This window comes from Sebastes umbrosus, chromosome 15, assembly GCF_015220745.1.
Source record: "Sebastes umbrosus isolate fSebUmb1 chromosome 15, fSebUmb1.pri, whole genome shotgun sequence".
NCBI lineage: Eukaryota > Metazoa > Chordata > Actinopteri > Perciformes > Sebastidae > Sebastes > Sebastes umbrosus.
The window spans coordinates 18,779,525-18,788,486 of NC_051283.1; the positions used below are offsets into that span (position 1 = coordinate 18,779,525).

General features: G+C 41.8%; 1 non-coding gene across 1 annotated transcript; it reads left to right on the forward strand.

The window, feature by feature from the left end:
* Positions 1-3,449: 3,449 nt before the first annotated feature.
* On the forward strand, positions 3,450-3,521 carry trnat-cgu. Its single transcript has one exon. It is a non-coding gene; the product is annotated as a tRNA-Thr (tRNA).
* The last annotated feature ends 5,441 nt before the right edge of the window (positions 3,522-8,962 follow it).

Genomic DNA, 8,962 nt, shown 5'->3' on the forward strand with positions numbered 1-8,962 from the left:
ATGCTGAAGACACAGTGTGTTGGTACTCAGAAAGTACTAAGGTTTGACACCCAGCCCTATTGGTCACAGCAAATATATTTAAAATTTGCTTTAGCTGAGAGAGACAGGCCGAGACTCTTCCACAGCATTAGAGGGTCAAATCAAGTCCGTCTTTCCGGTTCATCAGCATTTGAATGTTTCTTCTCATCGGTGAAGCCAGCATGGGTTTAACTAAGGCCAGCATCTTGCACGCAAGAACACACACACAATTATGTTCGTCTGGCATCCTTCTGAGGGGAATGGACACTCAATAAAGCCACATCCTGGCCACCATGAAAACCCAGGAGTTCTACTGAGAAGCACAAAGAAGAAACTGGCAACCCGGTCCAAACCCAGTGACATGGGAACCATGAGCTCATGAGCTAGTGTTGCCATATACTCAGAGGATGCCAACTCTTCCAGCTTTGGCCTTGAGACTCTGAAACTTTTGATCAGTCAGCCTGATGCTATTCAGCAAGAACTTCTCATGTGTGTCCATGTGAATTGAGTGAAACGATGAGCTGGTGGGAGGGGAAGTTTTGGTAGTCTATTGTGTTTGATGTCCGATAGCAACATGAAGACCTGACAGAAAGTAAGTGATGATCTGGCAAGTACACAATGAATCCTGCGAGAAAAATGTGGACACACATTGAAAAGAAGAGGAGACAGAGCCAACAGATATCAAGAAAAGAAAGAGATCATTTTATGTTAATAAATATGAACTAATTTGTCCTGCTATGCTCCAGATCAACTTCATGTATTTGTTTTTTATAGCAGTCCAGGTATATTGTTCTGCTGCAGTGGGATATTAAAAGAAACATGAAAAATACATAAAAAAACAACAACCTCATGTGCTCATTGTTTTCATCACACCATGTTCTTTTCAGCATTTTACTGCTGGTACTGACCATGTTGTGTTTTTCCATCATGAAGCGCTTTCTTTCAATCATTGTACCTTGTGAGTCATCACGAACAGCCAGAAGATAAGGTCAACCTGAACTTTTCTTTAATTACCTCTGGATTGTGACAAGAAGAACGACAACAACAAGCTACTTTGTCGATTCTATTTGCTTTTTCCATTTTACAGAGATGTCGGAGGTCAGGCTTGGCTACAGTGCAGTCCTCCGGAGGCTGGCTGCTCGATGGTGCTTCAGCAGTTTGGGTGTTGTGTGGCTGTTAGAAGACTTGATTTTGAACTGTCCTGACATTAAGCGCATTTTTCACCTGTTTTTATACTGGTTTTCAATTTGCGCATAAAAAAATGAGCAGAAACACTTAAATTTCTAAACAGTGAATATCAAAAAATGTTTTGGTTCACACACACCACTCTCATTGTGTCGTTTTTCACCTCAGCGGGCCGCTGTTTTCAAAGAAAAAGCTCTGATAAAACCAGTCAGCACCAAATGTCAGACAGACCAAATTGGAAACTAGCTTGTGAACATAGTGGAGCATTTAAGAGGAAGATATTTCTCTTAGGAGTTGGTGGAGATTAAAATAGAGCTAAAAAGAGATATTGAACTTAAATTCATCGGTTCATCCAAAACCATCCAAAATCATCACCGTGACGTCACGTATTGGTTTGTGTACTGCCGTTTTGAAGCCTCGAGTTTGGCATTTTGGCACTTCTCAGACCCGGAGTTGCCCACGGTTGCTCCATGCCTGCTAGATGTGTAAGTAATTGTTAATATGCTAACCATACCAACTTTAAAGGTGATGATTATGTCAGTGTTGTGTTTACAGCTTGTTTCTGCTGCCCCCAAGAGGGAACAAAAAAGAAGCATCTATTGCAGCTTTAAAGAGTCAGTTCATATTAGTGGTACCTTTTTTTGTTATTTAGATGATCAGACAATTTAAACAATTTTTTATTTATTTTACTAATATATTTTTCATAGATGGAGTATAGTATAATGACAGCATGTATGAGTTTATAAGCATCATGATCAGTGAAAATAGTGGCATATATGGAAGACTTGCTGTCAAACACAAACAGAAATCATAGCCACAGCAGAAATAAACACGTGCCCTTCTTCTTTGGCAAATGCAGTAAGTGTTTTATTTTGTTCTCTCCTCCCTCCGTCTCTCACTTTCCCGTTGTCTTTCTCTTTTTCCATTAGTCTTTCTCTCTGTGTTCACAAGCAGCCCACGCAGCAGCCCTGCTTGTTGACTTTATTGTGTGAAATTACAGAGAAAGGGCCGACATGATTCCACGCTCTCATGTGCCCTGTGAATTGAATTATTTTCAGAGTGAGAGAGGGATGGAGAAACAATGCAGATAAGCAGGACAGAAACGGAGAAGAGAGACAAGGAGTGTGCGAGAGAAATAAAAGAGGAGGAGAAAGCACAAGTGAGCAGCGAGAGAGAATCATTTCCAGCTACAGCTGACAACTGGAAAATGAGCCGAGGCAATATGTAATCTCCTCTGATGTAGTTTTGCCTCCCAACGCCGCCTCCTGCATCAGCGGCAGCAGAGGCTCCAGCAGTGAGGAGGCGCGTTGCTATGGAGTGGGAAGATTTTCAGAGTGTGAGCACCATTACAAATCTGGTTGGAGAGAGGAGGAGAGGAGAGGAGAGGAGAGGAGAGGAGAGGCAGGGGGATAATGAAGATCAGGAGTGGAGGGAGGCAGAGAGGGAGGTCGCAGGGCACGGCGACGATAAGTGAGAAGAGAGGCTGAAGGAGGGATGAGAAAGAAAGCAATAAAGCAAATGCAACGAGGGCAGAGGTGAAGGGCAGAGAGGTGCAGAGAAGAGACAACTGAATAAAGGAGAAGAAAAATGTGCAGGCAGGTCACAGACACAGAATAAAACAATCTGGTAAAGTGTTTTAACCCCCTCCATTGTGGCCTCGGCTCCATTTAAAGTGAAAAGTTGACGGCCTGACAGATAATTAACGGGAAACAGTTTTCACTGTGCGTGTGGTGTGGTTTTTTGTGCCAGAAGAAAGCGAGTATTTCTCTTTTTCAGCCTTTTCATTATTCATAACATCAGTCAGATGATCCTTTGAGTGGCTCTGCACTTTGCCCTCAGCGTGGCGCCAGAAACGGGAAGAATAATAAATTGAAATCTTCAGAGGAGGAAGAGACGTTTTCATCACACTGCTCTCACTACGACATTGTTGAGTGCAATCTTTTGTGTTGCTTCACTTCCCTCTGAGCTAAGTAGAGGAACATACAGTACTGTGTGTGTATGAGTTGAGCTGAAATGAAGACAGTATTCAGCATTCAGTCATTATATTATCAAACTGTGTGTGGAGGCCCCCTACTGGTGGCTACTGGGAACATGAAGGTTTTAGTCAGGATGAAAACAGACACAACAATGGGGACTTTTTCTTAATTGTTAGAGAGAGGAATATTATAAATACATATCATGTCATTTTAAAAATGTACATGGAACTATTTAAGAGTATGAATGTATTTTGTGACTTATGCAATATCGGCGTGGTGGCCAAGTGGTAAGGCGTTGGTCTCGTAAACCAAAGATCATGGGTTCGATTCCCATCCATGCCTTTAAAATGCTTCAGATTTCTATCTGTTTAGGAAGTCTCATGTGCATTGCACGTCTATACCAAACAAGTTAAAAGTGCCAACTTGCACAAAAACAAATGTAGAAAAATACTTGATGTAACTTAAATACCTAAAACAAATACATAATCTGATTTGGTTCATGATTTACAGTCTTTTCCACCATATAAGCATTCAAAAGTACTGTAGCTGCCAGTGCACACATAAATGTCTCTTTCAAAACAACAGCCAAATTCCTCATTTCCTAATATGGTGAATTGTATCTTTGTTGCCCCATTAGATATTCAGTTTATTAAATTCTTTGTTCTTTAGTAAATAGTAAATAGGTTTATCATTATATTTAAATCCAATATGGAGCTTTACCTGGGGGTTACTCCCCTTTTTGTTCATGTGTCCCCTCTACCACTACTATAGTAGGGCAGGGAGCCAGAGCTCTTGTGGGCCCCAGGGAGAGCGGTAACACTGAATTGTCAGTCTATCATTTTATTTCCATCCATCCATTATCTGTAACCGTTTATCCCATTCGAGGTCGCAGGGGGGCTGGAGCCGATCCCAGCTGACATTGGGTGAAGGCGGGGTACACCCTGGACAGGTCGCCAGACTATCACAGGACTGACACATAGAGACAGACAACCATTCACACTCACATTCACACATACGTGACCTTGAAAACCCACGCTAATACGGGGAGAACATGCAAGCTGGGTTTGAACCTGCGACCCTCTAGCTGTGTCGCCACTGCACCACCAGTGCCGCCCATCAGTTTATCTATAGAACTTTTTTTGTTTGTTTTGATTTATCAGCAAGCTATTGGGGATGTTGTAAAAAAATATATACTTTGCTTTCATATTAAATGTTGTTTATCGTTTAAACACGCAGATCTTTGTAATCTTTGTTTGGGCTGCAATTCCTAAACCTGTCTAACTGCATGCATCACTCCCGGAGTCTCCAGGCAAGTTTGGATTGCCTTTATAAACCCAAACTGTCCCGTCTGTGATAAATCACAGTGTTAGAGACAGTGACAAAATTAAAATATGTTTAAGATAGCTTTTATTCACAGCTAAGGACAAATTCGGTCTCCCACAACAATGTTACATTACATTTATTTGGCAGATGCTTTTTGTCTGAAGCGACCTACATTACATTCACACATCTGGAGGTCTTTGGGGTTCACCGTCTTGCTTACGGACACTTGGGCATGCTGGGACGGGGTTGAACCACCATCCCTGCAATTAACACTCAAAACTCAAGCTACAGTGGATCTACGAAAAAAAGAAATACCACGCTCAACACTGCGTTCATTAGGGAGATGCTTTTGTTCAGGACAACTTTTCTTCCACACACATACATCAGGAGCAAGTTGGAGTTCAGCGTCTTGCTCAAGGACACTTTGACATGCAGAGCCACAAATCTAACAACCTTCCCACTAATGGCCAAGTCACTGCTGTGTTATATAACCACATAGTTATATACCAGTGAAACAAGATGATGTAAGATTAAGTAATTTTGGGGCGTTAGAATTTAATTTTTCCAACTCATCTCCTCACTCTTTCCACAACAACAGTGGGATGTCTGGCCTGACTTACTGAGTGACAGTATATATCAGAATACAGTGGATAACAACCATAATACAGACAGTCCTGTAGGCAATAACAAAGGACAAGCATGCTGTCAAAGTAGATATGAATAACTCACACTGCAATGGTCAGAATTAGTTATTTCAACCAAAATTATAATTAACTAATATCACCTACTTCAGCTTTAATATTATATTCTACCAATTTACAACATAATGATTGTAGTTTTTGTCCAAATTCTATTACCACTAGTGAGAGTATAGAGGGGGAAATCATGCAGAACAGCAGAACATGGCAGTGCTCTTTGTTACTTTCCAATTTCAGCAATTTTTTGTACATCATTTCTATTCAAATTACAAGGTGTTGTTAGAAAATGATTGCTTTCCTTCTTCCTGTGTGGCGGCAGTCTGCTTTTTCTCTTTATACATCCTTGCATCAGAACCCACCTGTGAGAGCGTAATGGGTTTCAGCGCCTCAATTAGACAACATTGATCAAATGCCATCCAGACAAATTGGATTCTTACACAGGACATGCTCTCTTAAAAGCATCAGCTTTTCCTTGTCATAACCACTGGGTCCATCAACGACTACCCCTCCACACTGTCCCGCCGCCACCAGGCTGAAACAACCCAATGCTAAGCACACAATTATCAAGTCTATCACCCACAATCACGCGCACACTCTCTAGACAAACAACCAAAGCTTTCATGCTTTGTGAAGAGAGACATTTTACTGATCCCCAGAGAGAAAATTAAATACTAAAGTATGCAGAGAAACACATTCTTCTCTCTCACTGTCCTCATCTTGGCTTCGAAAACACCCTCATAAAAAAGTGCTGACAGGATGTTGGATGAGGACAAAACTGCAGTTTGCTCAAGACGGGAGGTGTCGCGACTGAATCCTTTCAGCTCAGCAACATTCAGACAACAGCGGCCAGTTAGTTTCAATAGATCCACACTGCTAATGCACCATGGTGGTATGCACTTACTACACACATGTTCTCCCTATGCATATGTATCCATAGTTCATATTTGTCAGCAATAATCTTAAAAAACACAGAAAGAAACAGAAAAAAAAAAAAAATTCCCAGGACATTACAGTTTGTAAGCAACACCAGATCCAAATATTACACCACTAGACCCACTTGGCTCGGCCACGAGTGCTGTAATTCATTCTCCCGACAATCTGATCCCACACAATCAACACAGATGCTATTTCAATTAAACATTCACTGATTACGTGTGATCAAATAGACTGCAGTGTCAGCTGACCACCATCTCTGAGGTTGCTGATGGGATTTTATTAAAAACGTTTCATGAAAGTTAACATGAAAGAATAAGTTTTGATCATCCAGAAGTGCTTCAGTAATACTTGGATTACAACTAGAGACACTTCCTGCCTGCCATTAAACAGGTGTGATGGGTGGTTTGCAAAATCAATGTTATAAGTCCACATTTTATGATTAAAGCTGCAGTGGGTAGAATTGGAGAAGATATTATTTAAAAAAGTTATTTTTATAAAACGGCTAATGGCATCTGAAAGATTTCACAGACTGGAGGAAAACAACCAATCACAGCCAAGCTGGAGCCTGCCGTCTCTGAGCAGCCGTCAATCACTCCAGCCATGTTAAGATCAGTTGAGGAAACACCAAGCCCCGCCCACCAGCCGGAGCAAACTTTCTCATTTTACAGCTAAACAGTACACTACAAGATGTTTCTGAAAACATTTGAGGCAAGAAATAGGCATTACAGTAACAGCATATTGATTCATATTTGATCAGCGCTGCCTAGTTTGACCGTTTGATTGGAGTTCACAAGTGATTTATAGCTGCCTCTGGTGAATGAACAGCCAATAGGAACACTCTCTCTCTCTGAAATGACCTGTGATTGGCCAAAGTCTCCCGTCATGGGCTAGATTGTTTAAAGCCTGAAAACAGAGCCATGAGGAGGTGCGGAAATCTAGTTTTCTCTCAGAACACTTGAATTACAATATGCTGAAAGGTTATTATCGATGCCCAATGATGCCAAAAATATTCTGCGTACTGCAGGTTTAATGCAGAAGCTATTAGAGGGATTTAACTTAATGAAACTACATACAGCCAGGTGTATAATTTCACTACGAAACTGAGACATTTCCCACACAATACCAATCTTATCCGACACCTAGTCCGCTGTGGGGGATGTAAAAGGCGCCTGCTTGGTGGAAAAAGAGAGAGTACCACTTACTGAGTCACATTACTAATTTAAAACGCAAAACCTGGAGGAGCAGTATATTTACATGCTTAAAATCATCAAGTTCCATCAGAAACAAGAGATAACGGCGTCTATCATCCAAAGCGTGAAGCACATATAGAGCAGCAGCAACAAATGGTCTGTATGAGTCACTAATCAACACTTCATTTGACAAGACAGATGACTTCACTGAGAGCTTCTCAGGTTAACGGCAGCACTTAGACAATTAAGGTAGACAGAGAAGACAGACATTTTGAACAATACAACATGAGGACAGAGAAAAGCCAAATTAGTTCAAATCAGGACTAGAATCCTCTCATTCAACCGAGACACTTACGGTTGAACTCCCTGCGGCAGACATGAGGCCTCCAGGGTCGGTTTCGTATCCAGTTCAGGCGTCGATGCAGCTCCATGATGCCCAGCTGGTGCCAGTGTGTAACGGCCGCTCACCCATCGAAGAGCAGCGACCCGGTGCTTCTGCACATCCCCAGAACAGATACTCCCTCCAGAGCATCAGTGGTGCCGAGTACCACCCTGAGCAGCCTGGACCTTTTTAAAGCTAGTAATTCACTTTGTCTACTGAGCGGTTACAGTAGCTGTTGTGGTGCTCGGCTGCATTTCCCCCTCCACTGCTTTATTTTTTATGCATGAGTCAGTGGAACCCAACTCCCTCCACTCCTGGGGAGGGACAGAGGCAGGTCTCTCCCCAGCAGCGAGCGCCTATCGACAGGCAGCATCTGAAGCAGACAGTGCACACCCTGCTGAAATGTGATGCCTCTGCAGCAGCGAGCCCACGGGGAGGCAAGGTGGATGGATGGACGGACAGGAGGTGGGGCTTGGCCAGCCACCTGAGGAGGCTGGGAGGAAGACGGGCAGTCAAAGACGCCGAGACATGGGGACAGTTTCTGCGTGTATACAAAAATACACAGAATCAAGTGTTCACAATATAAACATCAGTCTAACTTTGACAGTCTACTGAACCTACTCTTACAGCTTGGTCTTTAATTCACTGCCACCCTTTGTAGCAAACTGTGAATCATGTAGCTATGAAACAAGACGTTCGTTAAGCATTATTTTGCTCACAAACAAGGAGGTATAAATGTAAAATCCACATGCTGATAATACATTACATTCAAGATCCTGGTCAGGAATCATACCGACTCCTCTTACTGCCAGTGGCTCCCAAACTTTTTTCTTAAGGGGACCCATTTTCTATCATTGAATAAACTGACGACCCCTGACTAAGTGACATATTTGATGGTATTTCATATTATATTCAATGCATAACAATAACGGTACAGAACAACTGATAAACTGTACAATTAACCCAAATAGTGAACACAATATCTGCAGGAAGTTTGTGTAAAACGAGCGATTTGGATGAATTTTGAGCAGATTATTTCCTGTGAATATTGCATTAGAGATGAGTTTTCCTGTTTTTTTAGAAACTTTTAATACAATTCTGTAATATGTATATATTTTTTTTATTTTTATTAATCATACATACTTAATAGGCTTGTATTTTTTAACAAATTCTGACGCCCTGACGCTTAGCCATTGTTCTATTAGTTCTTTGGTTGTTTTAACTGCGTACTGTTCTAATGCAGGACGAGGCTGT